Source organism: Coregonus lavaretus (genome assembly GCF_964263955.1).
Source record: "Coregonus lavaretus genome assembly, chromosome: 6".
Classification (NCBI taxonomy): Eukaryota; Metazoa; Chordata; class Actinopteri; order Salmoniformes; family Salmonidae; genus Coregonus; species Coregonus lavaretus.
This window is the reverse complement of record NC_139993.1, coordinates 25855830-25870775: the sequence shown is the minus strand read 5'-3', so window position 1 is coordinate 25870775 and position 14946 is coordinate 25855830.

Genomic DNA, 14946 nt, shown 5'->3' with positions numbered 1-14946 from the left:
ATGATGTCAGGGAGACCTCACAGGCCCAAGAGAGGGGCAGTCTGCATTTGAATTTGGGGAAGGGGAAAACGATTAAGAATCAGGACCCCCTTGATGAGGTGGGAGCGAGCTGCAGGTAGCCCGAGCGGGGGGCTCATGAGTTTAAATATTTGGCCTAGGGAGGATCTGACATAAGGAGGATCTGACCGTTATGCAGACATCTGGTGCTCATCAGATCATCCACACGTGTCAATGATTTTCAGTAGAAAGAATGGTAGCTTTTGATTTCAAAAACATTGACAGTAGTGACTTTCTTAGCCTGACAGTGATTCATTCTCCATTTTGTCCATGCTGTGACAGAGCGTTGGGCCAGTTACCGAAATGTCGCTGGTTCGAATACCCGAGCCGACGAGGTGAGAAATCTGTCAATGTGCCCTTGAGCAAGGCACTTAACCCAAATTTGCTCCAGGGGCACCGTATTACTATGGCTGACCCTGTAAAACAACGAATATTTCTGCACCTATCTGGTGTATGTGATAATAAAACACACACACACACACACACACACACACACACACACACACACACACACACACACACACACATACATACACATACTGTATATACAGTGCATTCGGAAAGTATTCAGACCCCTTGACTTTATCCACATTTTGTTACGTTACAGCCTTATTCTAAAATGGATTAAAGAGTTTTTTCCCTTCATCAATCTACACACAATATCCCATAATGACACAGCAAAAACAGGTTTTTAGACATTTTTGCAAATGTTTTAAAAATAAAAAACTGAAATATTACAGTTACATAAGTATTCAGACATTTTACTCAGTACATTGTTGAAGCACCTTTAGCAGTGATGGCACACCTGTTTTTGGGGAGTTTCTCCCAATCATTTCTGCAGATCCTCTCAAGCTCTGTCAGGTTGGATGGGGAGCAACACTGCACAGCTATTTTCAGGTTTCTCTATAGATGTTCGATCGGGTTCAAGTCCGAGCTCTGGCTGGGCCACTCAAGGAAATTCAGAGACTTGTCCTGAAGTTACTCCTGTGTCGTCTTGGCTGTGTGCTTAGGGTCGTTGTCCTGTTGGAAGGTAAACCTTCACCCCAGTCTGAGGTCCTGAGGGCTCTGGAGCAGGTTTTCATCAAGGATCTCTCTGCACTTTGCTCCGTTCATATTTCCCTTGATCCTGACTAGTCTCCCAGTCCCTGTCGCTGAAAAACAACCCCACAGCATGATGCTGCCACCACCATGCTTCACCGTAGGGATGGTGCCAGGTTTCCTCCAGACGTGACACTTGGCATTCAGGCCAAAGAGTTCAATCTTGGTTTCATCAGACCAGAGATCTCTTGTTTCCCATGGTCTGAGAGTCCTTTAGGTGCATTTTGGCAAATTCCAAACGGGCTGACATGTGCCTTTAACTGAGGAGTGGCATCGTCTGGCCACTCTACCATGAAGGCCTGATTGGTGGAGTGCTGCAGAGATAGTTGTCCTTCTGGAAGGTTCTCCCATCTCCACAGAGGAACTCTGGAGCTCTGTCAGCGTGACCATTGGGTTCTTGGTCACCTCCCTGACCAAGGCCCTTCTCCCCCGATTTCTCAGTTTGGCCGGGCGGCAGTGGCGGCTCCTGAAAAAATTCTCAGGGGGGGCAATTTTTCTGATGATTTAGGTGACCTACACACATTTTAAAAAAGATATGTCCAGCAACAACATGAAGACAGGGGCAGCATATAAGTCAATACCAGAAGCATTTATTGACTGATCTCAAAAGTGTTGGCTTACCAGGGTTGGTGGATTCCTCAGTTTCATCTTTGCCTCGCAAAGCTAACTCAAACACTCTGCAAAACTTCACACACTGGATTAGCCGGCTGAGGATGTGGCGGTTCTTGCTAATGTCGTAGTAAATATATTTGTTATAGTGAATATGGAATATGATATGTTGAGTAAAATGTTGTGCTAAGATCTATTTAGGTCAGGAGCTGGTTATAAGTTCTGTTCCTATCCAATAACAATGGACAAAAGGGTCCTATCTTGTCAGCCTTGTCAGTTTCAGTTCTCCAGTAAACTTGTGATTATCAACACTAACCTCATCGTTGTGGCGGCGGACAGCTAGCCTGTATCCCTCATCCAGTTGAGTGGGAATGTTCACTCTCCCCAAAGCAGACAATCTCAAACAGCTATCCATGTGGGTCTTTGACAGCTCATGTTTCTCAATCTTTCCTGAAAGATGGTGCATGTCCGTTACACACCAGTCGCTGTCCAAGCGGTGCTGTCTGCCGTGCCGCCTTCAGGGTGAAAGAGTAAGCAGGGGGTAGCAGAAGACTGCATTAGCTACATCGCAGCCTGCTAGCCAGGTTTTTCGTTCGTACCAATTTTTGGAAAATCCTCGGGTGTAGGACTTCCCCCCTTTAGTAGAAACCTGTTGAATTATTAAATTTGGTCTGGGAGGTCCTAATTGTTTCGTTGCCAATTTATCTTCATTTGTTCGCCGACAAAAAGTAACTTATTTCAAAGAGACAATCGAGTTGCACTGAACGCTATAGCCATCTTGATAGTAGTACGTGAATTGATTGATGAGGCTACCCGCTCTTTTCTTAGTTACGTTCATGGTTATGTTACGTATGACGAAAGCGCGTAAGTGCAAGCCCTCAGAAACCCATAGAGATTGTATTGAAAGCTCTGATATTTGAAAAAAATAGATTTTACATGGGAGTCTATGACAGACTTCTGGGCGATTTTCAACCTGACTGAAATCGCCCCAAAAGGGGGGGGGGCCATTTGAAGCACGACTTTAGCCTGATTGGACATTTAGTGGCACTGTGGCAGATCAGACGTCTAGATTACAACACTGATAACTACTGTTGCCGTGATATAATTGATTAGAAAAAAAATCCCTTCCTTTTCCCGTTTGGCAGTGCGTCGCCCATATCGCCCTATTGAACACACCGCCCCTGCCGGGCGGCCAGCTCTAGGAAGAGTGTTGGTGGTTCCAAACTTCTCCCAATTGGAGGCCACTGTGTTTTTGGGGACTTTCAATACTGCAAAACATTTTTGGTACCCTTCCCCAGATCTGTTCCTCGACACAATCATGTCTCGGAGCTCTACGAACAATTCCTTCAACCTCATGGCTTGGTTTTTGCTCTGACATGCACTGTCAACTGTGGGACCTTATATAGACAGGTGTGTGCCTTTCCAAATCATGTCCAATCAATTGAATGTACCACAGGTGGACTCCAATCAAGTTGTAGAAACATCTCAAGGATGATCAATGGAAACAGAATGCACCTGAGCTCAATTTCGAGTCTCATAGCAAAGGGTCTGAATACTTATGTAAATACGTTTTTTGTTTTATTATTTATTTTTATACATTTGTTAAAATTTCTAAAAACCTGTTTTCACTTTGTCATTATGGGGTATTGTGTGTAGATTGATGAGGAAATTGTTTTATTTAATACATTTTAGAATAAGGCTGTTATGTAACAAAATGTGGAAAAAGTCAAGGGGTCTGAATACTTTCCGAATGCACTGTATGCTGTATACGTACATACAGTATACACACTGAGTGTACAAAACATTAGGAACACCTTCATAATATTGAGTTGCACCCCCTTTTTCCCTCAGAACAGCCTCAATTTGTCGGGGCATGGACTTAACAAGGTGTCGAAAGCATTCCACAGGGATGCTGGCCTATGTTGTCTCCAATGCTTCCCACAGTTGTGTCAAGTTGGCTGAATGTCCTTTGGGTGGGGACAATTCTTGATACACATGGGAAACTGTTGAGCGTGAACAACCCAGCAGCGTTGCAGTTCTTGACACACTCAAACTACCGTACCCCGTTCAAAGGCACTTAAATATTTTGTCTTGCCTATTCACCATCAATAAGGGATTATGGCTTTCACCTGGATTCACCTGGTCAGTCTATGTCATGGAAACTCAATGTATATACAGTATATACTTAAAGCCAGGCACCACAGGCTAAAATGACATTTTTGCATCTACTTAAACATTTTGAGATTTTGGGGTATTTTCGTCTTTTAATGTGGGTTCTTTCAAAAGGTAAACATAAAAATGTCAATTTTGTTTCTTTATTTTATCATACTACCGTCATTTACATTTTAGTCATTTAGCAGACGCTCTTATCCAAAGCGACTTACAGTTAGTGAGTGCATACATATTTTTATCATGTTTTTTTTTTTTCATACTGGCCCCCCGTGGGAATCGAACCCACAACCCTGGCGTTGCAAGCACCATGCTCTACCAACTGAGCTACACAGGGCCCGTCATCAACATTCCATGAATTTTAACCATTTTTAAATGGACATATATCCATAATTTCAAAGCTCGCTACATTGAATCACTCATAATTTTAAAGCCCATTTCATAGAGAATGTTACAAACTGAACTATATGTAGTAACTTAAATGAAAGAGATGGTGATTAGGTCAAAATAGGCGTTTGGCAATTGGTGTACTTGTTTTTAACTGCCATTACCCTAAAGTCAGACTCTACCTATTTCTCAGCTTCAGAAGCATCTACATTCTCCATAGTTTGTGTGGTTATCCTTAGATATATTCTCCAGAGAGAAATTTCAATATGTTATCAGATGTGTTTTATGTTTTATTCTAGATAACATCTTCCTAGAAAAATTGGCAAAAAATGCATTTTATGTACGTCTTTAGTATTTGAAACAAGTATTTAACCATAATCTGGTCCAAGTAAATCCAGTCCTTGAGTGTCAACAAAATTTTACCAAAATATTTATGCTGACTTCATCCAATGTTCCTAAAAATTGATTTGTGGTATAGGCCAAATTTCAGAAAATGTTCATACAAAAACGTCTTATATTTGTGTTTACATTCAACTGGTAAACATTGATTGTGATATGATTAAGATAAAAATATATATATTAGGATGTGGTGCCTTAATACGATGACATCAGTATTGTTGAGACACACTGGAATGACCCCATGTCCTCAACAGGTCTTTCCAACTCAGCACGGTTTACTACTCTGCCAAACTGCAGGCCTCGCAGTATGTCTGTAGACCCTGATCTAACAGCCGTATGTGGCTGTATCTGGCTCCTGAAGTCCTGCCTGCCTGATGGATGGACAGCTGCCCCTCCCTGAGCCCCGGCCGCAGCACCTGCTTTATCTGTTTGCCCTAATGACATGTGTCCCTCTTTGTGACCCCACGCTGGCCCCCACTGTCAGGGCCCAGTCAGGGGCCAGAAGGCCCCACCAGGCAGGCACATACTCTCTGGGCCCTCACCTACACAGCTGTCTGACAGTCAAGCAGAGCATGGGGGCTGAGTGGTGGTTGATGGAGTATAGGAGAGGTTTGGTTTGAGAGGGCTGAGTGAGGTTAGATAGGAGGCAAGGGAGGTCTGAGTTTGAAGAAGATGTTCTGGGGCAGCAGGGCATGGGTGACTAAGGTGGTACCAAGGCTGGGTTGAGGGAAGAACGTTGGACTTTGGGCATGGACATGGTAGGCTGGATCCCTGGCTGATGTAGAAGGGGTGAGGTAGGTTTGGATAAGGAGGGTAATAGGTAGGCATGGGGGCTGAAGAGGTTCATCTGTCTGCTTTACAGCCTGTAGCAGATGAGCAGAGCTGCAGGGGGAGGAGTAGGCCAGGATGGGCGGAGTGATTGACGGCTGGAGGGGGCCAGTGGGCAGGCACCTGTCACTCACCGGGGCCTATCAGGCCTGGGGCTCACCTGTCCATGTATGCATGAAGCCCAATGACCCTCTTAACAGGGGTCAGCACGGGGCGGTGTGATGAGAAAAGCAGGATGGGGACGCTTTAAACTGCCCTTTTATCCTATCCATCAAAAGGCCCTTCCCAGCCAATATAGACAAACAGATGGATTAGAACTACTGCCCAGTGGGCAAAAACTGGTTGAATCAACGTTGTTTCCATGTTATTTCAACAACAAAAAATATAATGTGATGATGTTTAATCAACATGGAAAACTGATTAGATACGCAAAAAGTCATCAACATCATCAGTCTTTTTTTCACCCAACTTTTAACTTAAATCCAATGACATGGTGCCATTTTTTGTTGATTTCACTTTGAATTCACATTAGTTGACATCTCTGTGCCCAGTGGGTGGTCAATTACCCACAGCTATTTATAGGCCTCACACCACTACTCTACAGAACATACCTAAAAGAGCAGGTTTTATTAGACCTGTTGTTAACAGAAATTAGCATAATTGGTAGTCAGTTAAGGAAACATTAAATGGCCAGTCCCGCTGAACATGATGATGAGTGATTGAAATTACGGAATGTAGTGCAGGAAGGAAGAGAGGGTGTGGGAATATACACCATCTATCCCATTTCTCTCTCAGATAGAGCAGCTGTTGTACTGCAAGCGGTGCTCCATCCTCTGTCAGGGCCATTTCCCATGGTTAACATAAAAAGGGCCGCGCCGAGGTTCCTCAGGAGCGAGGCCTGCCGAGGCTTATTTTGGTTGAGCCTGCCCAAATAAACAACCAGCCCCAGCCCAGCCAGCCCCAGCAGCTGTGGGCCTCTCACTGACTGACCTCAGCCCCACTCCCACCCACCTCCAGGGGGGAGAGAGAGTAGGGAGGCAAGGAGGGGTGGTGGAGGTCTGGGCCAAAGCCTGCAGCGGTAAGGAGGAGGAGGACTGCTTATTATCAGAGCCGGGCCTTTCCCACGCCTGCAGCCCTCCTGTCTGCAGTCGCAGCGCCTGGAGCGCCTGGGTCTGTTTAGCTAACTCATCCAATGGCGTCCTCCCACTGAGGGGATAGATGAAGTGTGGTCTCTCCCCGGTCCACGGAGCAACGTTTATCCAGCGTGTTTGTGTTTAAACATCTTAAATATCCAGCCGTCTCCCAGGGTTGAGAGTATGTATAAGTTAATACTCCCTGTTCACTGTGGGTGAGGGAGAGTGCATATGAATACACTGGTCCGAGGAGTCTTGACTCGCATGGTATCTTACGCTGTGCTTGTTTCCACTGACATGCTTAAAGTATGTGAGTGTGGTCATATTTCAGTGAACATATCATAGAACGTTCTCTACCACAGACCCAAAACACACACACAACCCCTCCTGCCATACACACACTCACATACACAACTAACTACTCCTCCTGCCATAAAGACACTCCCATCCACCCACACACCCGACCTAAACCCAGGGTGACTCTGTCCCTTCCACTCCTTCCCCTCTTCCTCCAGCTGCCAGCCTAACAGACAGAGAGAGATATAGGGCTGAGTCAGCATTCAGCAGCACTCAGGGTGTGGTGGTTAGTGGTTAGTGTCAGCCCCTCCAGGAGAACCAGAGAGAGGAGGGAGCCCCTCCCAGGCCCTCCACAGCCTGCAGCCCCCTCCACCCAGCCCCCGGAGCTGACAGATGGGCTGAGGAGGGCCAAGGAGGGCTCCTGGGCAGGTAGTCATCCCCAGAATGTGGGATGCGGCAGGGGCGGCTTGGGGGGCCTGAAAGGGTGTTGAATGGTCGCCTAACTGTCCCCCGCCCACACCAACGGAGAGGGTCTAGAGGGGGGCTATTGTCTCTAAAGAGCCAGCCTCCCATCCTCCTCCCCCTCTTTATGCAGAGTGGGCGCATCGAAGGAAACCCACACCGCCTACACACACACCTGCATGAGCGCAGTGGGACAAGCCCTGCATCTGTCAGGATGCTTGTACTTATTGTCTTTGCCAAGGAATTTAATAAGCATAGTAAGCACATTATTTATTGCATTATATAGTCTTTAAACCCTTTCAAGCCAAGAGGCAAAGCCGGCAACTTTACCATGCCACCAATTTTTCACGCCTTTTCTTTATATCAAGGGGGGGGGAGTACTGTCACGACTTCCGCCGAGGCTGCCTCCCCTCCTTGTTCGGGCAGGTTTCGGCGTTCGGCGTCACCAGCTTACTAGCTACTGCCGATCCATTTATCATCACTCCATTTGTCTTGTCTTCAATCACACACACCTGGTCCTTATTCCCTCATTAGTCATGGTATAAGTGTTCCCTCTGCTTCCTTGTCTGTGTGGGTGATTTTTTATTGTGGAGGTTTTTGAAGCTCGGTGGAGCTCGTGTATTGTGTATCGACGGGAGTATTTCCCATGTGCCTTGTATTTTCCAGTGCGCCTGTTTTGTGCCCTGGAGTGTGTTTGACGCATTTTTGCGTAAACCTGTTATTCTGTGATTTACACTCCTGCGCCTGACTTCTTCAACACCACCTCATCACAGGTATTGCCGGTAACAAAGCCTGTACTTTTATTTCTGCCAACCGAGGTGGTCATGAATGCGGTAATATGTTTAAAAGTGGCATGCATTAAATCATGAACATTCTATTGTTGTTGTCCAACATCAAACTTGTCAGTATGAAAAAGTATAAACACATAAACGGCCGTCTGCAGCAGCCTGGTCCAAATAGCAACGTTACCGGCTCAATTTTTTTGCACCAAATAATCCATCCGTCTAGACAGCTCATATTCAGTAATTACCAGAACATATCTGACAATGTTTTGAGTTTATCTTTAACTTTTTATTCAACATAACAGGAAAATTAACACATTATGAGGTAATTATTTACAAATGATTTACAAGTACGGCAAGCTGCTAACCTACTGATGTGAATGTGAAGAAATTAAAAGCAGTGCATTCTGTTGGAGAAATGTAGAACTTGCTTCTGTCATGTCTGGTTACCATGACAACTATGACAACAACAGGGTCAAAGTTGAATGTCTCTTGCTCCTTGCCAGCTAAGCAATGGCTATGTAAAAGGCGAATGCCGACAAGAAAGAGGTTAAAATGGGGCTGTTTGAAAGGAGATCATATAAACACTGCCCAATTGTTTTTACAGGCAACATAACATGAATCCTATGTGAAAGGTGTAATTGAAAAACATAGCTTTTTCATGATTGAGGAGAATAGCAGTTAATCTATACCGTGGACCACAGAAAAGTTTTCAAATAAGAATTGGGGAATGAGACTGGATAAGGCTGCTGATTAGGGTTGCAAAAATCCCAGATTTTTCAGAAATCCCAGTTGGAAGATTCATGGAATCAGAAGAACCAAGTGAGAGGGAGAGAGAAAGAACAAGAAAGTTGGTCTGGGAGAGAGAGAGAAAGTTGGGCATTAAATCTCAGGCCCCTTATCCTGTCAGCACCCTGCAGCCACTGCACCGCCACCTCCAAATTACACAGCAGCAACCCCGGCAAGCAGGCAATTATGGATGGTGCGAGTGGGGTCTGAGCGACGCCTGGTCTGTGGAGGACTGGCACGCTCTCCTCTGGCTGGCCTGCTCAGAGAGGTACTTTGACGATTTACATCACCACAGGTTATATTTGCAGAGGAACACCCTCCAAGAGCTGCTTCTGGACCCCAAAGCTCTCCCCATCTCTATGCATGGCATAATTACATTAAACACAATGATTCAGAGCAAGGAGACCAAAATTGCCAGTTAATGGTTGTGTGCTGAGGGAGAGAGAGATAGAGAAAGAAAGAAAGGGGAAGGAGGAAGAGAGAGAAGAGAGGAAGGAGACATTGAGTTAGAGAATGAAATAGAGAATGAGATAAAGAATGAGATAGAGAATGAAAGAGAATGAGTTACAGAGAGAGAGAGAGGGGAGAGAGAATGAGTTAGAGCGAGAGTGTGTGAGAGAGAGAGCATGAGTTAGAGAGATAATGAGTTAGAGGGAGATAGATAGAATGAGTTACAGAGAGAGAGATAGAGATTGAGTTACAGAGAGAGAGAGAGAGGGAGAGAGAATGAGTTAGAGCGAGAGTGTGTGTGAGAGAGAGAGAGAGAGAGAGAGAGAGAGAGAGCGAGAGAGAGCATGAGTTAGAGAGATAATGAGTTAGAAAGAGAGAGAGGGAGAGAGATAGAATGAAATAGAGAGAGAATTAGTTACAGAGCAAGAGATAGAGAAGGAGTTAGAGAGAGAGAGAATGAGTTAGACAGAAAGAGAGAGAGAATGAGAGAATGAGAGAGAGAGCGAGAGAGCGAGAGAGGTGGGGTGCCAGGGGCCCAGTCTGGGCACTGTGGAGGGCCTGATGGCACGGCAGACAGTGTCATTATGTGGGTGTGTTTCAGGAACGGCGTCAGCCCAGACGGACACGACACACACACACACACACACACACACACAAACAACAACAACACACACATACACGTGTCAGGAGACACCCACGCATGACACACGTAAGTGGCAGGCCGTGACACACGGAGCGTGGAGAGTTGATGACGCTCGGCAGCCTCCATGCCACATGTCACAGCAGAACACAACTAGGGACAGACACAAATACACAAAGATACGTACAGACACACACACACACACACACACACAGACACACACACACACACAGACGATCGTGTCTTCTTTTTCTCTCTCGCACTTCTTCTCTTTCTGGCTTTCTCTTTTATGATGTGGACAGTGATTCCTTTGAGTTCAAGCAGGCAATTAAATTATCCTCAATGCAAATCTGTATCTTGAAACCTGTACATTGATGTACATACACTAAGCTAAATGGTAAATATTCACCCTATCCTCCAGTCAAGAGCCACCATCAATGTATATTTTCAAATTTTTACTTCAGGAGTAAAAAAGAAAACACCTCTTAAAATAACAATTGTATGTTCTTCTTCCAGAGCTAAATGGCACCCTATTCAGTGCACTACCATATAGGCCCTGGTCAAAACAAAAGTAGGGTACTCTGTAGGGAATAGTGTGCCATTGGGAAGCAGACAGAGTGTGTGGATGGCAGAGTGTGTCGTCCGGTATATGGCTTTAAATACCATCACTGAGAAGCGCTAATCTTTTCACATAATCATTGAATTGAGACAGGGCCAGATGCAGACAGACAGTGCCAAGCGTTTGGCTAACATCTTCCTCATTGGCAATACACTATTCCAGAAACACATTATTTTTTCTCACACTGGACACGGTGGACAAGGCAGGCTCCAAATTTGCCTTGCGGTTGCTTTAATGAATAAGTGGCCACGTACAAATACTTACGTGTGGAGATCACCCAATTTAGTATTTACCCAGAAATGACCAAAAAAATAAATAAATGTTAAGTCAGGCGACTGAACTAAGAGTAGATCTACCTCCCAAATGGCACCCTATTACCTATATAGTGGACTACTTTTGACCAGAGCCCTACAGACCAAAGTAGTGCACTACATAGTGAATAGGGTGCCATTTGTGACACACCCTTGGAGTGTAGGAGGTTTCCAGAAATAAAACAGAGCATGTAGTAAAAACGTTGAGGAGGGAGGGTCAGGCATGCAGAATTTCAAAGCAACCCATAAAATACACACTGAGCAATCTGTTTTTCACATTTCTCTGAGCAGGATTCAGGCAAATGTGCTAAAATGTGCCACTGCGGTTTCCAAGAGGGGTGTCTCTAATGTGAAACTAAAACTCTTGCTTACTGCTAGGGCCAAAATCCTAACTTTAGATACGCCTGTATGGATGTCAACGCCCATTGATGATTGATGATTTTCACTTGCATTGAGTAATGCCTAGCTCACAAGTTTTTGTCCATAATGACCAACACCCAGAATCCCCAGTGCCATCTAGTCAACCTGCCTCAGCTTGATTCCTCTGACCACAGGGAGCTCATTTCTCACCCTACATAGAAGGACCCTAAACTACAGCCCTACCTAGGGGCCTAGACTCCAGCCCTACCTAAGGCCCTACACTACAGCCCTACCTACCGAGGGCCCTACACTAGACCATTCACATGACATGACAAACAGGATAATCCCTTGTCGACACGTCACTGAGCCCAGGGATTGGGCGGCCCCACTGGCCCTGTCCCTCCTCGGTCCTGCTCGGCCCTTGGGTTGACGTCTGCCATCACAATGCCCTAATCCATCACCTCCTGTCAGGGTAGACCAGCGGCGCTACGCCCCCTCATGGGCCAGCATTAGCCTAATCCACTGGGTGTACTGTGCAGGCAGGCAGGCAGGCTCTATGAGAATGAAGGGCCCACACCACACAGGGGGCCTCACCTCGGCCTTGTTCACTCACCCCATCTGAGTCAACAACCGCCCCTGAAGGGAAAACATTACAGACAAGAGACACACCGAGTATCTCCAACCCTGCTCCCCACCTCCGCTCTCTGCTCATCTCATTAGCAATTGTGGGTTTATCTTGGGCGGCACTCACCTCTGACTGTCTGACTGACTGTCTGTCGCAGTCCGTATAGCCTCTGGTATGGTAATGTCATAATCCTGGGAGCAAACATGCTCCTTCTGTATCTTCTGACTTCAGAGGACAGTAGCCTACTGTAGATGCCTTCAATGGTGGATGAAACTTGGAAGGGGGACTTTGGAGAGGGACCTCCTGTAAGATGAAAGTAGACAGTGGAAACACTTGAGGTCTGTTTTGGGATCACCTAAACAACATGCATATTCAGCAGGTATGCATAGCCTATGGCTTGCAGACCATAGTAAACTGCAGAGGACTAATATTTAAAGTGTTGAAGACAGTGAAGAAAATGTTCAATCTTGAAAACGGTTCCCTATTTTGAGATGGTAGGAAGACTCTTGTATTGATATAATTAGTAATTAATTAGTAGTAGGGTATTTGATAATGATATAGATTACATTAGGCTACACCCAGTTTATCATAAATATGACTACATTGAGCATTATTACAATTTAAAGGATTATGAATAAGAGATGCAATCACAGATGTCAGAGCTAACGTAATACACAATTTACTTGCATGGTTATTTGCCATGCATGGTTGACTAGGCAGTGTTCAACATCCTAAGTTGTCCGAAAACTTTTTTAGACAGCTCACTATTAAAGCTGCCTTTGCAGCCTGAATGGAGGACACGTTATTTACGAGCCACTCCACGGGGACATGAGTGTATAACCTATTTATTACCGTGAATGCACATCAATCATAGATGATAGTGCAGATCTAGCGGGCATTATCGGCTGCCTAGGCGAGGTTATTCAGTGGTCCTAAATATAGGCCTACGTCTGTCCAATATAAACTGTGAGTGAAAAATTGGCAGAGGTGTGTCCGCTATTGTCTTTTATGTAGCCGGCCGCAATTAGGCCTAGGCTACTTGTACCTGTGGCTTGACGCAACATTTTATGCTTGGTTGTCTGCTCGTGTACATCCTTTGAATTTCTGCCTGTGGAAATTCCGTCGTCCAGTAGTCTATATATATTCAAATATATTAGTTTATCCCCGTCCCAATATGAACTAAACCACAGTTGGTGGTACTCACATTCCACCGTGGGCAAACTTGAATTTCACCTAAGCTGCCTACATCTTCAGTAGTGAAAGGCTGCTTTTTGGCAAAGTGATAGGCCTACTTTGCCTTTGCACGCACAACAGCATATGAGATGGCTTCCAAACATAGGGCAAAGTGCAGGGTTGTAGGTCTGAACAGTTTTGAACAGTTGGCTTTTCCCAAACTTTATTTTTCAAAGGTTTCAGCGACAAAAACTGATAATCAGATGAGCCCACAGTCGCAGGTAGCCCACATCTCTAATGAATTTCCCACCATTGGACTACAGGTAATTACCACCTGAGCATGGCGTGAATTGTGCATGTCACCTTTGATCTAAAGGAGCAACTGTAGGCCTACAGGGGTAGCCTACTACAGATAAATAATAATTGGATAAATAGATGGATACGGAATCATTTAATATCGCAGAAGAGTCGTTGTCTGTTCTTTAGAGTTTTGATGTCTTTGCCCGACAAAGTAATGTTAGGACAGGGACGCAACTTTCACTGGGGACGGGGGGGACATGTCCCCCCCCACATTCTGAAATTGCATTTTTGTCCCCCCCAGTTTTATCATTGGAATGTAATACAAAACGAGGCAACGGTGTGCTTTAGGGCCATGCGTTAGCGTTTATAGCAATGGTTATCAACTGTACTGCAGGGATGGAACGTAAGTTGCAGAAAATTGAGGTTGTGTGTAGCTGCAGAGAAGTATTTGGTGTACGAGACTTGACATCAGAATAGTTACAGGGTGTGTTGCGTGGTGGTGTCCTGTCCTTTCAGGCTGTTGGCCTGAGGTAGGACTAGATAGATTTAAATAGTGGAGTAGGGTGGTGGGTTTTTAATGAGTGTAGTGTTAGTATTTGTTGATTTATTTCCTTTCCTTATTTTTTAAGTTTAATTTTTTTAGCAAAGTATAATGGACTTATACTCCAGTCTAGTAGGTGGTGGTAATGCAACATTTATTGGATGACAACCGCCGTTAAACCTCATCGAAGAAGAAGAAGAAGAAGCAGAATATAATACCAGATTTAAAGGGATAATTCACCCAAATTACAAAATGACATTGGTTTCCTTGCCCTGTAAGCAGTCTATGGAAAAGGTATGACAGCAATCCATGCTTTCATTTAGTTTCCCTGGCACTGTTTCCACATGCTAACGTTTTAGCATTTGTGGCACAAATCCCTTTCAAGTAATGGGACCAACATGAGCATTTTTGGCGCATCATGTTCAGAACATCTATTAGTGACTTTGTTGAGCATCACAATCAATTTTAAATACTTTCGGATGATTTGGACATAATACGCGAAAAATGCTAATATCGGTCCCATGACTTGAATGGGATTTGTGGCACAAATGCGAAACCGTTAGCATGTGGAAACAGTGCCAGGGAAACTCAACCAAAGCATGGATTGCTGTCATACCTTGTCCATAGACTGCTTACGGTGTAAGGAAACCAATGTGTAATTTGGGTGAACTATCCCTTCAATATATCTTGTCATCTCTAGGCTGTAGCCTACAGATGTCACACCAGCCTTCGCTTTGGCTCCCCCTCCAGTCCAGCTCAGGCTTTCGGCGTCGCCGGCCTTTTAACTGCTGCCGTACCTAATTCTGGCAAACGCCCTTCACTCATCAACCCTGGACTTGTCTCGTCATTATTACACACACCTGGTTCCAATCCCCACTCTATCACTGTATATATACTCCCTCTGCCATTTGTCTTTG